Source organism: Sardina pilchardus, chromosome 2 (assembly GCF_963854185.1).
Source record: "Sardina pilchardus chromosome 2, fSarPil1.1, whole genome shotgun sequence".
In the NCBI taxonomy this organism is placed as follows: domain Eukaryota; kingdom Metazoa; phylum Chordata; class Actinopteri; order Clupeiformes; family Clupeidae; genus Sardina; species Sardina pilchardus.
The window spans coordinates 11380823-11396070 of record NC_084995.1 but is presented as its reverse complement, the minus strand read 5'-3'; the positions used below and the strand labels follow the sequence as shown (position 1 = coordinate 11396070).

General features: G+C 41.3%; 2 long non-coding RNA genes across 2 annotated transcripts; both read left to right on the top strand.

Annotated features, from left to right (window-relative positions):
- The first annotated feature begins 1339 nt into the window (after positions 1-1339).
- On the top strand, positions 1340-1777 carry LOC134100668 (uncharacterized). Its single transcript, XR_009941295.1, has 2 exons — positions 1340-1382; positions 1470-1777. It is a non-coding gene; the product is annotated as an uncharacterized LOC134100668 (long non-coding RNA).
- A 5661-nt stretch (positions 1778-7438) lies between these two features.
- On the top strand, positions 7439-9207 carry LOC134100662 (uncharacterized). Its single transcript, XR_009941294.1, has 3 exons — positions 7439-7741; positions 8291-8534; positions 9045-9207. It is a non-coding gene; the product is annotated as an uncharacterized LOC134100662 (long non-coding RNA).
- Positions 9208-15248: the final 6041 nt, after the last annotated feature.

Below are 15248 nucleotides of genomic sequence, written 5' to 3'. Positions count from 1 at the left end.
GGAGGGAGCCTAAGAAACTAGGCATGTTTCTAGAACAAATACGAGTAATGTTAGGAGTATAGCTATCCTGTTATGCGGGAACATCCGCAGTTTACTCACTGTTGAATAAGTTGCAATGTGTTATAGCCTCAAATGGATGGTAAAATAAACAGGACGACTCACCTGTTCAAATGATGTAATAGGATAAAATTTGGTTTTGATATGTCAAAGCAACCAGGCTGATACTGGTTAACGTTTCTGAATATGAAATCGATTTTGGATTGGTTGCATGTGATAAAAGCTATGCCATTTCCTGTCCAGACAGCATTCATATTCAGAAATACTGTACACCGGCAACAAAGACACTAAGACAGCTAATAATAAATCACTCCGCGATACAATGTCAAATTGTCAAGTGTAAAACGAACTGTCACGTTGCATCCAAGCTGAAATACAGACACTAAGAACATAGAATATGACGGAGGTGGATATTAGCTAGTTGGATGGCAAGTAGGCTAAGTAAAATAGTGATGTTTCAAAGCTAAAAGCATGTCCTAACCAGACGCAATGCGAGCTAACGTTTATTAGGCTATATTCTGCATTGCTTGACAACGGGAGAGATAGAACTAACGACTGGCTTTTGGCCATAGCAACGTGCTTTTAGAACTAATGACTGGCCTTTGGCCATAGCAACCATCCATTTAGAACTAGTAACGGCAGTTTGTCCTGCAAGTAATAGAACTTTGTGGCGGAGAGAAGTTAGTTCTACAAACAAGACAGTTTTAGCGATTTACATTATAATGGGAAATTAGCGCAAAAAACAAGAGGTAGAATTGTTGTATAAAAGCAATATAGCACTTGTGATCGTGGGTTGTTGCTGGATATTTACACGGGTGTTGTTGCCTGCGCCACTCGGCCTCCGGCCTCGAGGCTACGGCCGAACAACACCCGTGGGAATATCTAGCAACAACCCACTCCCACTCGTGCTATATTGCTTAAATATGTATACTGTATGTATATACTGTATGGGCAATTCCATGCAAAACTGTCAAGTCCATAACCCCACACAGCATCATACTATGATGTGGATGATGATTTCTTAAAAGCTTACCATTTCGCTCTTCTTGTTTCTACAACATATTCGATGACATTGTTAACATAATCATTTGCATTATATAAATATAACCCCCTTTTCCACGTCTCAACATATACTGGAGTCACATTCTTAAACATATGTAGCAGGCCTCTCTGGAAGGTGGCTCTTAATTGTATCCACCTGTGGCATGATGAGGGTTAATGAGCACTGCACTCCCGGATAGGCCTATATAGGAAGAGACTGGTACTGTGCAAGTTGCCGGTCGCTGGGAGTAGGCCACATTGTGGGAGAACGGAGTGTTGTGAAGGTAATTTACTTGTAATTGTGTAATTGTTGAATGTATGTGGTTTTTGAAGATTTATATTTTTTAACATCTTGTCTTGTTTGCCATTAGATTGCAGCTGAATGGCATCACAGCAGCATGACCACTGTTTTCCCCTACTTATTTTTGTGTCTTTAGTCAGTTAGTTAATTGTGTTTACGCCACCTTTATTGTGTTTGTATGTTGGTTTATTTTATTAGTTTGTTTGCCCTTTCCCACTCGTCACTGGTCTAGCTGACCAGTGTTCTTGAAGCAGCCCGTTCAGCACGTCTCCTGTCGTGAGACAAAGGGCTGCTTAGTTACATTCCCCTTTTTATTTCAACTCTTCCCCCGGTTTAACTTTAGTTTTCTTTTGTATTTGTGTTGTTTATTTCTCCGGTCCCTTGGCTGTGACTTGCTCCTCCCGTTAAACCCCTAGATAACAGAGCTCCACCTTAGTGTGCACTTAATGCCCTAGTGGCCAGTGTGGGTTTGAACGTGTGTCTCACGTGTGTGTGTGACTGACAGGCACTCCTAATGTTTGCTGTGTGTCCAACATCGGTGTGGCAGCATAACCGTAGCTTTTTCAGTGGGGCGATGTAATAGGTGTTAGAATAGTATTACGGAGGCAGTCACAGCTAACTCCTTGTCATTCCCTGCCCTGCCTTTCCTCTCCCTCCTGGAGCCTTTTTGAAAAAATAAAGAAATAATTTATTGAGTAATTCAGCCTCCTTTCATCCATTAATTTGGGTCACCTGCTCTGTACGAAGTTCCACCTTGTTACACATATACAGGATCCTAGGTTCTCAATTTGCTGGACTCACTGTCTACCATAAAGTTAAAGAATAGTAATAACAGAAGAAAAGGTAAGAAGATGTTGATAGCGTGATTAACTAGTGTGGTGCCTCCACTGAAGAATTTCTATACCACTGCACTGATGGAAATATGTAAATCCTCAGAAATGTCAAGTGACTACAGTTACTTCTACCTGCTTTGATATATCATTTCATAAAAACAATTTTGGCCATAATAATTATATTGCAATAATATCAATTAAAGTTTTCTTTGTAGCACAAACAACAATAGGCTACAGTTTACATTACTTCAGGGCGTAATGTTAACAACTTCGTTAACATTAAGTTTGTTTGTTCTGTACTTTGCATGACACAGCAACCATTTACTTCCTGTATCATGGTTGCGGTGTCATGCAAAGTGCGCTGTGCCATGCCGCCATCTAGTGGTTAAGGAATATTTCACACCCATTATTATGATAATAAAAGCTGCGCGGTTGAAAATTGGCACAAAGTCGTTTGGGTGATCCATGTGATAAATTGTGTTTGCTTTCCATACTTCGTTACTTTATGAATGGTGGTGTATTATTAAGGTATCATTTTGAATGTCATTACTCTGACATTCAAGAAATAACGGCTGCCATTTTTCGTGACCCAGGGTCAATGGGGAATTGCATTGAACATGGGTCACGGATGTAATGTTTTTGTTCTCCACTAAGTTTCTCCACGTTGCGTCGATAAAATTTCGAAATTCTTGCTCTATTATGTCGGACAAAAATGTAGGTTATTATCAAAGTGAAATGGTTACTGTCATATGTCAGCAGCGTTTGTTTCAGCACATCGATCGGAATCAATGGGAGTCAATGGGGAACCGTAATACTTTTAATAGCGGCGTACAAGGAAGCTTAGTGCAGGATGACGGACTTTGTACTTTTCCTCAAACGACCCGTGTTAGTGACGCTAACGTCGCTAGTTTCACAGCACATATTCACAGCAGAATGAACGTATTGGTCCGTCCATTCATCTTTAAAAGTTCGTTTTTTTCTAATTGTTGAGCAAGCCATTTTCTCTCATCTCCTCTCTCTCCCGCTAGGCCTATTCTCTGTTGCTGAAAGGTAAACAATCGAGTTGATTGGCTTGGCTACGGACGATGCTCTTTGATGATATTAGGCTGACAATTAGGCTGGGTCCGGACAGAACCGTCACTGTGTCCGGACCCGGACCGTGGTCCTCCATTTGGTGATGCCTAGGCTACTCTTTGGGGTGGCCTGACCAGCGATCACGCAGTCCACCACTGCAGTTTACATGGAACAGTACTGCCTAGCCTACCACACAAGTACCTGCCATACACAGCTTACTTTCTCCCTCTTTTGGTGAGCCATACCCTGACGGTGTCAATGACAATCAATCAGGAGGAGTAGTTATTGAAAATAATCACGCTGACGGTGTCAATGACAATCAATCAGGAAGAGTAGTTATTGAAAATAATCACACTTTAGACATGACCAGCCTACTTCAACTTGGCAGCAGCTAGCAACAGGGGGATTCATAGGTGGCACATAGACCATAGCTAGCATGAGTGCAAATATTTTTAGATCTTCTGAATAAGTTTACTGTACTTATTCAAACGACATCAGCACCACTGTCACTGGATATAAAGCAACCGTTGACTTTCACTCGGTGCTTCACTGACGGTAAAAGAGTGTCATAATATTATCTATGCACTGCCTGATGTAGACTAGCTTGACAGCAATTGCTAGCTCGATGAGTTGCGAAACGACATCAGCAACATGTATCTCTCGTTCCATATTAAATTTACAGTTAACATAGTTTGGCTTCTTGGACCATGCATTTAATTACCTTTCACTGCCTTCACGTCTGCCAGGCTCCAAACTGTCTTTGTTACTGAGGGCTAAAGGACTGTATGGAAATGAGGTTTTGTGTTGCTTGGGTGGCGTCAGTTAAAACACCGGTTGAAGCAGTCGTTTCTTTATTTTCTCTTCAAACAGGTTCCACACAACAGTGTGGATGAACTTATACATATAGGAATGTGTGGTCTGTAAAGAACCAAATAAAATGCTATTAGTAATATGATTACCAAATAAAGTGTATCTCTATCTCTCTATGAGCACAACTTGTCTTAATTACACACGTAACATAAACAGCATTCATTCATCCCCTGAATGCTAAATCTCCGTTTAGCATGCTAATCACTTGCATTATATTAACGTAAACGATACATCCCACCTACAATACACATAACCAAACATTACTTTTACTTACTTTGTTGTCATGGACGCACACAACTTCAACTTACAGGTAGTAGACTCACTCTGTATTAATCTCTATAAAGCTAACGTCATGACTGCAACTCTCTGGTAATAGCCTACTAGCAATGTCGCCACAGTAGTTCGTACAGTCTGTCGCCTCTGGTTTGGCCAGTTTTGGCACTTCCTGCAGGATGATTGAGTGATACGAGGTCCAATAGACTTCCTCTATAGCTTTATCTGTAGAGGAGGGTCTTGTCGTCAAAATAAGCCCTGATTGGGTTATATCCGAGCATTGTGACTAACACTATGGGCGATTTAGTAAGAGACGTCCCTTGTTTTGCTAACGTAGCCAGTAACCGTGTTCCGTACACTAGGTTCGCGAAACCGTAACAGTAGTTCGTACAGTGTTGTTTTGTACAATTTAAACACACATTTTACACCTTATAACGTATTTTCACGTTGTTTAATGTCGGTCGATTAAGTAGTTAACGCATAGGTTTGTTGGTCATGACCTGACAATAATTATTTTAGGATTTAGCTTACCTGCAGTTTAGCCTTACTAGCCAAGTCATTTGATACTGCCACGTCCTTTCTGTGATAACTAATACTTTTGAATAAATCAATAGAAACTCCGAGTGCAGCAGTGACAACTTTTATTATAAACACAAAGTGCATCAAGTCAAGTGTTTGCGTGGAGGGGGACATAGAAAAGTGTCACATGTAAGAACACTTGTGAGACATCTGAACAGGTTGATGTTATGAGGCTTCGTGCCGACGGCGAACCACAGCCAACAGCACCACTCGTGCGATAATGCTTAATGAAAACACAACTGCATGTTAGTATTGCTAGTACTGTCCCTCCTTCGTTTGTATACAGTACAACGTTAGCATGTTTATATGTCATAACATGTTTATGATCGCAATGAACGGTAAGGTTACTCAACCGCATAATAACATTAATTTGTAAAGCCTTCATGTGCATGGAAGACGGTGTAACACCGCATTACAGCATAGGACATTCATATGTGCCATGTTAAAGAGAAATATATATTGTAAAGCATTTCAAATGTGAAAAGAACATAATTGCAACAATCACAAGAGAATGCATCAGATTAAGATCCCTTGTAAAACCAGGACACAACATGCGTACTGAATGAAGTGCCATTTCAAGAAGCCCTTGTAAGACCAGAACACAAAACAAAATATATATGGCTGCAGCAGGGGTGTGGTGGTGGCAGCAGCAGCAGGGGTGGTGGCAGCAGGGGTGGTCATGGTGGCTGCGGCAGCAGGGGTGGTGGTGGTGGTGGCAGCAGGGGTCATCGTGGTGGCTGCAGCGGTGGTGGTGGCAGCAGGGGTGGTGGTGGTGGCTACAGTGGTGGTGGCAGCAGGGGTCATCGTGGTGGCTGCAGCGGTGGTGGTGGCAGCGGTGGTGGTGGCAGCAGCGGTGGTGGTGGTGGCTGCAGCGGTGGTGGAGGTGGCCGAGGAGGAGGAGGCAGTGGTTCCCCAAGGTGGAGGAGGCTACAGTGGCGGTGACGGTTCCCATGTGGGCGGTGGCGGAGGTGGTGGGAGAAGACGCGTAGGCAGCGGCGACAGCGGTGGAGACGTCAGCGACGTCAGTGAGGTCCTCCGGGTCCTCATCCGTATCCGGATGAAGGTGGTGTGGTTTCCAGAGGCCTTTGACGAGCTGTTAGTAGGTGTTTAGAAAAAGATGTTAACTCAATGAATTGTCCTGTCAAGCGGGAACGGGCCTGTAGATCGGAACCCGCTCTTGATGGTAGAGGGCGTACAGTGCACCAGCCACTTCAGGAACAAGTCACTGTCCATGTAGCCTCTCTCCGACACGCCGTAGAGTGCGTTGGTTGGCCCCTCCAGGCTGTGCTGAGGAAGATGACGAACAGGGGGATGCTCTCCCCAGCAGCGTTCACGCAGCAGTGGACAGTGACGTGGTCACACGTACACGTGCCTCTGTCCCTTGCCTGGAGTGGCCCCTTGTCTCCAAAGCCCGTCTCGTCGCAGTTGAACCCATGCTGCTGGTACAGGGCCTGGCAGATGGCCCCATGGACCCTCTCCCTATCAAGGGGATCAGGCCTCCGCAAGGCCACAGTGGCAGGTTGCCTGTTGTATGTTGTTACATCATTCTTGCAAGTCCTCCAAGCTGTCTGGATAATATTTTGCTTACCATGGATATGTACACAAAGGCTACCTGTGGAAGTGTTTCTAATGTAAATTGAAGATGCCAGAGCATATGCCAGGAGTATTTCAAATATTTATCCTGTTTATTATTTAACATTGTTAATGGACTGTTATGAGGACTTGAAGCGAGTCCACCACATCTTGCTCAGGCCCTTCTCCATGTTCATTATGGGTGATGTCCGTCCAGACGCCTTACAAATCTCAGTGGCCAATAACAAGGGTAATGGGAAACCCGTGGACCACCATCCAAAAAATGTAGCCCACCAATGCCTCCTCCTCCCCTGGCATGAGGGCCCGGTTAGGGTGGGAAACGCCGTGCCCATGCCCATGCCGCCCACGCCTCCTGTGCTGCAGGGTGGTGTGGGGGGATGCTGTGGTGGGCAGCCACCTTGCGGAGGCTCCCGCCCCCCTCCAATTCCTGCAGGGCCTTTGCCATGGCAGCCTCAGTATATTTAGGCATTTTTTTCTGAGAAAGGGAAAAAAAAATCATACAGCAAATATATTAAAACTAAATTATTATTTCATGGGCAGTGATTATGTTGTTGGAAAGTGGTGCTACAAAAACATTATTTTTATTGGTTATGTGGTTTGTTGGATTCATGTGTTCATTGAACACAGAGGGGATTTTATTCACATAACTACTAGGTGGGTGCCTTTTTTATCCAGTAGGTGGCAGTCCAGGATAGGACATAGTAGTGCCCTATATGTGGAGAGTACCGCCAACTGTGTTTGGAATGTTCAGAGCAGTTCTGCCAAGGATTGGTTCAGAGGTGGTCACATGTTTTATGGACGCCATTTTTACTACCAAAAGTACTTTTGACTAGAATGCTTTCTAATGCTTTCAGATGGCAGTGTTTGAGTATCGTTGGCATTAAGTCTTAATATCTTCACCATACAGCGACCCATTTTCTCACTGGAAACTTTTCTGATAACGTTAACATTATAACGTTTACGTCATAAGCATTTTTAGTGATAAGACTTGTTAAGACATTTGCAGCACGGATTTTGTTTCTAACTACCCGGAGAGATGCCACTTCTGGAGGAGCAGCGAATACATCATACATCGTTCGTCTTAACCTTGTCTAAAAGGAAAACGATTGGAACAACTCTGGTAAATATGGTTTTTCATCTCATACTGTTATCATTTATGGTCTTAATTTCCTTGCATTTTTGCGTTTTTGAAGCACTAAAGTGGCTATTAAGACAAGCAGCCAGTACGTAGTGTTGTGTCGTGTGTGCTACAGCTGCTTAGCAGGTAACATAGCGATCTGTAATCATTGATAAACTTGTTAGTTTTGCATTTTCTTTCTTGTCGAGCAAAATAAGACAACGTCTTGTTTGCCTATTTTAAGAATGTATTGTCCAAATAAATCTGTTGAAGTAGGCTACACAGCATAGTTTGAAGATATATCGTTTGCTAGCTATCTGTCAAACTTGATAGGTGGTGTGCTAATCACAACATTATTAAGTGGTGTCAATACAGACTTCAGCTCAACACTGGTTTTGTAGGCTATACTTCAATCTGTCAATCTGTCAGCCCTCTAGTGAGTGTGCCATGCTTTATTGATTCATGGTTTAAGGTGATGAATTATGTCTGTATTATAAAACAAAGCAATATAGTAAATATTATGCTTCCTCTTTGTCTTTTTTGTTATTTTAGATGTAGGTAGAGAAGAGTCAGTGGCTGGTGAAGTAAGAGGGATACAGCTGTCTGCTGATTCAAGGTCCCTGCCCCGTCGCCTCAACATCCTCAAGATCCTGTAGGCTACTGCTGCTGCTCCTTGCTTCAGCACCTTTCCCCTGATGCCTGACACCCCTCATCACCAAATCAGCCCAGTCAACATGGACCCAACATGGACCCAAGTCTCCACCACAGTGTGCACAATACACTATACACAGACAGGGTATGTGATCGGTGTCAATATTGCATGCAGACAAATTGAAATTCCTTCCAAAGAACAAGTGCTTTCCTCAGCTGGATCAATTTAAGTCAAGATAAACAACAGCTTCCTTTCTTCATCTAGTTCTACCATTAACATTATTATGTTTATATTTTTGGTTAATTAAGGCACTTAGTGGCAGTTTCTCAGGTACACTTTGCTATGATGTCATTAGTAAAATTATTAGGAGGATGTAGCGTGTGTGGTGTTAAATGGTACTGCCTTGTATTATCCAAGTCTGAGGCTGAGAGAGGAGATTCACGGTCTGCTCCCTTTGTGTCCCATGTTTTGTGGGTGTGTGTGAGAGAGTGTGCGACAGATAAATGAGTGTGGTGTAGAAGCATACACATTTAATGACAACCTGTGCACATTTCAGATTTTTTAGAAGAGCAGTCCTTACTACAGTGGTAGAAATAGTGGTATTTATGTACATCTACCCATTTAATGACAAGAGTTTCATTATTTTACATGCAGGACGAGAACAAAGGTACAATTGGTCTGAGGGGAGGACACCGCAGACAGCTGATCAACTCCATGTCATCTAATCAGGCCATGTAAAGGACCATGAAGGGATGGACTTGGTGGAGGACAACAATGTGACACCTGAAAAGAGCACATGGAGATCTCTCATCCTCATCCCTCATGCTGATATTGCATTTCATATAGGCCTAGATTCTGATGGTCTTGTAAATGTTACACAAGTCAGAAATTGTTGTCTTTGATTATTTAATTTGATTATAATAAATGGAAATATATTTTATTGAAAAATATTTTTGAAAACCTAGCAAGTTTGTGTGTTTTAGTATCAGAATGAGCTTGTATTGGCCAAGTATATCTACAAGGAATTTGACTGGCATTAGCTGTTGGAACAATTAGACATACAGTAGTATGCAGTCAGAAGATGCATACTAGAGCACCACAATATACATACGGCACCTACCAATAGATTGAGTCCAAAATGTATTGCAAGAGATGTGCAAGAAGCATGTGATTTAGTCTGTAAAAGTTGAACTTATGGCCAAGGTGGTGGTGTCCAATTACAAAAACAGTTCAGGAGAGTGATGGAAGTGGGAAAAATGTGATTATTGTCTGGCAGGTTTTAAGGGGTAAGTTAGGGGTAAGTTATTATTTAACGGAAAAGTTTGAGGTCAAACTAATGGTGACCTCCATGTAGTTTTGTAATAATAATAACTTTATATAATAATAGCCTAACTTTATGATAATAATATATATTTTTTTAAATAACATTTTGAAAAAAATGTTCAATTAAAACTATTTTCTTTTACTGTCCCAGAGTCTATTGAAACAACATACTTATTGATAAAAAAGAAAATAAATAGCATATTTTAGTCTTGCCTCATGCACGGTCGAAATACATTATGTCCGAATCTGGAGGTCAGACGTCAAATCTAACAGTGATTCAAAGAGTTGCTGCAACATGGATCGCTGGCTTAAGTAAGGTAAGATGTTATTCATTGTGCCCTAAACAGGCTTATTTCACCAAAATGAAGCTTTCAGCTTTCTCTTACTGCCTTATTTCAAGGTGTTTCCTCAGACTAACATCTAACTGCTGTAAGAAATTGGATAAACAAAGTTCGCCTCGTAGGCGTTTTCAGAGCTAGCTGGCTCCGACTAGGCAACGTTTATTACTATTTATCTGGTCTTTGCTAATTTTTTCAAAATGTATAATGCAGCGTATTTGCAACAGTATTAACATCTTAATGGATAGTGATGCACATTATAACATTTATAGGCTTGTTTATGACGATGTTAAGCTATTTGTTTCAACATGTCATATTCGCCCTATTGACCATCATTGAGACGAACGTCACTTCCGGTAGTAAAGATGGCGCCCATGTAGGGTGACCACCTGTCCCGCTTTACGTTGTACTGTACAGCAATTTTACCCTTTGTCCCGCCTCACGCAAATTGAGCATCTGTCCCGCTTTTTCGTTCGACCCTGGCCAATTGAAAATAAATACACAGATACGCCCACAGGCGTCGTGTTAACTTATGTCCAATAGTTCAAAGGAGAGCAATAAAATCGGTAGTCGATAAGCTGAGTCGTACGTCAATCAAACTGTTGCCTGGTGCACGAACGCCTCCGCAACGTTGTCAAAAATCTCAAATTGGAGAGCGCGCTCTTCGGTCAGATTAAGCAGCCATGGCCAGTGTGGCCACGAGAAAGAGAGAAGATGCATTTTTAGCGAATGGACCGCAACACTCTTGGCAAAGACCTGTAGACGGCGAAGCAGAGAGGGCATTTTGCATTTGCGTTTTTCTCTGGGGCATGATGAAGAATACGAAAGCGACATGGTGCTTGGTGCAAGTGAGTCCTACAAAACTAAAAAAAAACACTCCGAGAGCGCAGACCTAGGCCAAGCGAAAACACAACCGCCTCTTGGATAACTCCCATTTAATCGTTTATTCCGTGGGTCATTTCAGACCTTTCCTGAAAATCCCATCCTTAACTTTTTGAGTTATCTTGCGAACCAGCAGACAGACAAACAAATAGACAAACAAGCCCCGATGAAAATAACCTCCTTGGCAGATAAAAAAACACATCAAAGAAACTTGCAAATCATAAAAGATTCTGGTTTACCTATTTGCACTGAAATAGTTCAACTTTCTATGCAAGCCTCAACTATAGACTACAGGCCTTATATTTGGTTGAACTTAGGCTAGGTGGGTCTAATATTTTTTTTGTGTGTTGTATTTTAAGAATTTGATTCACTGAGTGCATTCTTTCAGCTGCATAATGCCTGGTCCCTTGGACAGCTGACAATTTTGATAGTCCCAATAAAGATGAGATGTTGCGAAATTAATGTTTTGTCTTTTAGCCTAGGTAGTGTCTTAATCTTATGTCGGTAGATAAAAAAAAAATGTTGCTTAGTAAATTAGATCTGGCAATATATCTTAAATTTAAAGTTATTACGTCTGTCCCACATTGTCCCTCTTTACCATGCTACTTGTCCCACATTTTGTCTGATTGGAGGTGGTCACCCTACGCCCATGATTTGAGTTGGCGATACTCTCCACATATAGGGCACTAGGACATAGCAGAGCTGTGTATATACGGTTCTGTTATTTCTTGTCCTGGACTGCCACCTACTGGGTAAAAAAGGAGCCATCTAGTAATTATTTGAATAAAATCCCCACGGCGGTCAGTGCCATTTTACGCTGTGTGTGCACAATATTAATAACTCGAATTCAGTCTAACCATTTCATTGGACTCTGATCTTACACAAATAAAATATTGAAATGGCACTTAATTCACTACGTGTTGCTTACAAATATATTGTTGTGCTGAAATCTATGTCTGGCGTTGTTACCAACAACGTTTACCTTGTGCGTCGACAACCTCCTGCCTCACCGTGCAGAAGTGTCTAGCTTGCACTGATTGCTAAGTGTAAGCCTCAAAACGATTCATTATATAAACATACGATCCCAAAACCTTACACGACTCTTCGACCTTGCTAACGTTACCAACAATGTTTGCTTAGCAATGCTTTACTTACTTTGTGCGTCGACAACCTCCTGCCTCGCCGTGCAGAAGTGTCTAGCTTGCACTGATTGCTAAGTGTAAACTTCATTGCTATTAATTATATAGGCTTAAATCTACGAATCCAAAAACATTACTCGATTCTAAATTATGTAATTACAATCTGACCTTCATATTTACTCATGGCAATGGCGAATTCATTCTGCATGACTACTGCATATCTGATATCTAGCGATAACGTTAACCCGCGCTTTGGATTTTTTTTTAATGTCCCTCCATTTTCCCGGCATATTTTAATGTTGCAAATTACGTCATGAAATAAAATGATAAAATGTCCGCTAATGTTACACTAACAATCTATATTCAAACCAAATAGCTTTTTCAACATGTCTACATAGTTTTTCGGTACATTACACTTGTACATTTTACCTCATATTTTCACAATTTTTGTTTTAAATCTTCCCCCACTTCAAAGGTTAAACCCTCCCCCGACGCCATTTTGAAATATTCCTTCGGTATTGACAAATATGTTGTGCATGTCGGTATACTTACTGGGTTTGTGGAGTTCGTGTTGAATGTTGATCAGTTGACTCGGTCGGAGATGAAAGAGGACAAGACAAGGTTGTCGAAGGTACTTAGAGTTCTTATTGACCTGGAAATAATTATTTGCATTTTATCGTAAAAGGTTAACTGTACGAACTACTGTTACGGACGAACGAACGTTTCCCTATGGCAAGGAGCACTGTACGAACTACTGTCTGATAAAACTAAACATGAGACTGCACGAGGGAGCGTCGCTAGGCAACCACACCTCAGCAAAATAAGAGTCTTTCATACAGTCTTCATAACAGCAGTTGCAATTCAGTATTAAAACAGCCTTGGTAAAGTTAAAACCAACTATTTGAACTGCAGTTAGTTTAGCCTACCCTCATAACTAGACCTCTCAAATTCCGAAATTTGAAGTCTAAATATACATTCTAATTAAAATCCTCGTTGCCTCACGCACACCACAGACAGGGCGACTGCTCTACTTCCGGTATTTCGCCGGCTTCGAGTGATTTACCCAGAATGCTCAGGTCAATACAAATCATCCAAAACACACCGTCAGTATGAAACATCGTGTGATTGTCGAGTATATATACCAAATGAACACACTCTACATCTAACAGCGCATAAGTCCGTACTTGCCCCTCGGGGTCATGGCATTGCTAAGATATAAACAGTCTCAGGACGAGACACCCCGTTGCGGACCACCCTAGAACTACACCCACAATGCACCGTTGCGGACCATCTCAGCCATCCAATGAATGAATGACAAGTGCAGGTCTACCATGAGGAAAGTATGAAATTACATGGCAGAACCACATAGTGCTGTGATAATTGCACCAATAACTTTTACAAGAATGGCCTTGATTTGACTTTTTTTTTTTTAAATATCAACATTGTATCTTAAATCACTCTGAAATGTCATTTCTGCATGACCTAAGCAATTTAAGATGAGCTATTCCGAATAATAGTATACATTCACCAACACACACGTTTTTGCTAATTATAGAGCCATCGACAGACCAAATAACACTAAATTTATTGAGGGTGCTTTGGATGGGGTCTCATGTCATCCCACCAAATATGGCTTTCATACGTCACAGAATTTCCAAGATAGGCCCACTTCCTGTTTGGCGGCTTCGCTCGCTGAATTTAATTGGTTATCACAGGCGAACGCTTGGACGTATGAAGGCGAAATCAAGGCGGTTGATCCGCCTTTGTCTGTAGATCATGTGTGCCAAGTTTTATGACGATCGGATAAACTATGCGGCCAGGGTAGCTTTACTTTGACTTTGGACAAAATTCAAAATGGCGGAAAATCCATAATGGCGGAAAATGACGTCACATGGTGTGTTGGAATCGGTTAAGTCAGAGGATTCCAATGGTATAAGTTTTATCAAAATCGGCCATACGGATCAAACGTTATGGGCATTAACGTGTTTTCCAACTTTGACCAGTTGGTGGCGCTAGGGCGTGAGAGTGGCGAGCATGAAACCTGGTGGTGTCAATCAAGGTAGTCTCCTCTATCAGCGTACCAAATTTCATGACTTTATGTCGTACGGTTTGGGCTACAGGTGGAAAAATGTGTGGGCATCAGCGCTCAAAAGTCGCTTTTCCATTCATTCCTATGGGGAAAAATCGACCAGAAAAACTGGAATAACGGGAGAACGACAAGGTGTATCGAAAAGCTTTGTACAAGCCACCATCCTCGTATCAGGATGCACGCGTGAGAGGTGGAACGGCGTCTCTAGCTCCAAATCCCTAGGACAAGATAGGGAGACAAGAGTTGGACTTAAGATAAATAAAAATAAGGATAATATGAAACGCACGGATAACAATAGTGTGCTTTTGCAAGCACACTAATAAATTTGATAATAATAATAGGAAGAACAATAGTGTGCTTTTGCAAGCACACTAACTATAGATATCAAATTGAAAATGTCACAGTTGTTTACTCACATTAAGGCAAATATTTTTTGTATTGCAAGTTTTCTGAAATGTGATGTTTAGATATGCAAATGAGACCAGTTTTACCTAAATATGCAATAATTTGCATATATTTCTAGAAAACTAAATCTGAACAATAGGTACAGTCAGCTTCAAAATAATTGCTGCATTTTGCTTCTATATTGGATACCAAAAGCCTATGCAAAGGGAATATTAGATATTACTTCATTTCACCTCAGAAATGAGGAAATCAAGTCAAGTCAAAATCAATGCGTTTCAATGGAAGTACATCATAGAACAAATGATTGTCAATGATATGGTATGATGAAAGTATCTCAATGCATGCCAAGTCACATAAGGAAGATATTGACCTTTAGACATAAACATATCAAGTGAGTTGGCATGCACTGAGATACTTCCATCATACCATATCATTGACAATCATTTGTTCTATAATGTACTTCCATTGAAACGCATTGATTTTGACTTGACTTGATTTCCTCATTTCTGAGGTGATATGAAGTAATATCTAATATTCCCTTTGCATAGGCTTTTGGTATCCAATATAGAAGCAAATTGCAGCAATTATTTTGAAGCTGACTGTACCTATTGTTCAGATGTAGTTTTCTAGAAATATATGCAAATGATTGCATATTTGTGACCTTCCACGGCGAAATCAGTCA